The 1,685-nt window shown below is 40.7% G+C and overlaps 1 non-coding gene across 1 annotated transcript; it reads right to left on the reverse strand.

Annotated features, from left to right (window-relative positions):
- Positions 1–227: 227 nt before the first annotated feature.
- Positions 228–298, reverse strand: trnag-gcc (transfer RNA glycine (anticodon GCC)). The gene has a single exon. It is a non-coding gene; the product is annotated as a tRNA-Gly (tRNA).
- Positions 299–1,685: the final 1,387 nt, after the last annotated feature.

Here is a 1,685-nt window from a genome sequence, read left to right on the forward strand (position 1 = left end):
CTCTCGTTTGCATGACGCACCCTGTGTGGTCAACCAGAATCTCAAACGTGTGTACGCATTTCAAAACTGGGCGTCTAGTATCTAAGATTTAGTTTCAAGCTTTGAGATTATGTCCTTGATATCTCGCTATACTGCTGCACAGCCACACATATCTTCAGTAATTCCAGTGTGACTGAGACTTCTCTTCAATGTGTGGTTGTACCCCCCCAACCCCCAAAACAGTGTTGTGCATTGGCCGGGAATCGAACCCGGGCCTCCCGCGTGGCAGGCGAGAATTCTACCACTGAACCACCAATGCATGGAGCTAGTAGAGATCTACTGCGAAATATCAAAGGTACCAGACACAAAAGACAAGCCACCATGCATTAGTCCATGCATGTGGCGATCTGCATTAGTGGGCGGTTTTCGGCCTCTCATTGCCGGGGGAGGGCTGGAGTTATGTGCTCCAGGCTGGGGGTGGAGGAGGGGCGCCGAGCCTCTTCCTACACCCAGAGTGCCTTTCTGTTTACAAGGAACCGCGTGTGGGAGGACAGGGAGGAAATCGAAGAGACCATACTTGCCAACCTTGAGAGTCCAGAAATAGGGTTTCAATACCAAAGCAGAGGGTGTGGGAGTCGTCCTCAACCACATTTTAAGATTCAGACAACCTATTCCCAGCATTCTGGTAACTTTTTATGTAGGCTATAGCATAACAAGGAAAAATATACTACAAAAATGTATTCAAATCTTTCAATACCTTGAAGAAATCCTTCCATGATGACTGAAACATGCAGGCATTTTTCTTTTTCTTCCAACTCTCCTTTTCTTGTTTGCGCTATAAGCAGTGGTGGAAAGTAACTAAGTACATTTACTCAAGTACTGTACTTAAGTACAATTTTGAGATACTTGTACTTTACTTGAGTATTTCCATTTGATGCTACTTTATACTTCCACTCCACTACATTTCAGAGGGAAATATTGTACTTTCTTCTCCACTACATTTATTTGACAGCTTTAGTTACTTTTCAGATGGAGATTTGACACAATGGATAATATAACAAGCTTTTAAAATACAACACATTGTTAAAGATGAAACCAGTGGTTTCCAACCTTTTTGGCTTTTGACGTCTTACAAAAAGCAGTGTGTAGTCGGGTCACATTTCAGATGTCTATGAGTTGTTAACAGCTCCACCAAATAGTGATTTTTCCCTCTAAACCTCACATGGTTTCATTTCAATAAATGTTCAAATGATCCAATATTTCAGCAAAAATCAAAGATTAGAGAAAAAATCCAAAAACTGAAAACAGGTTTGTGTATCAGAACTTTGTTTTTTCTTCTTTCCTCTCCCATTAATCATCTCACGACCCCTCAGATTTATCTGGTGACCCTTTGGAGGGGCCCGACCCCTAGGTTGGGAACCACTGGACTAAACTAGCTAACTGTATATAAAGTAGTTCAAACTAGCTCCACCTCCAGCAGCTACAACAGTAACATGCTGCTTACACACTGATGCTTCAGTATTAATAATCTAATGATGTCATATATAATTAAATATCAGTCAGAGGGACCAAACCACTACTTTTACTTTAATACTTTAACTACATTTTGCTGCTAATACTTATGTACTTTTACTTCAGTAGGATTTTTCATGCAGGACTTTTACTTGTAATGGAGTATTTTTACATTGCTGTATTGGTACTTTTAC

This window comes from Centroberyx affinis, unplaced genomic scaffold (assembly GCF_046629955.1).
Source record: "Centroberyx affinis isolate AG114_WGS23_722 - 3 ecotype Tasmania unplaced genomic scaffold, CSIRO-AGI_Caff_v1 ptg001184l_1, whole genome shotgun sequence".
Lineage (NCBI taxonomy): Eukaryota > Metazoa > Chordata > Actinopteri > Beryciformes > Berycidae > Centroberyx > Centroberyx affinis.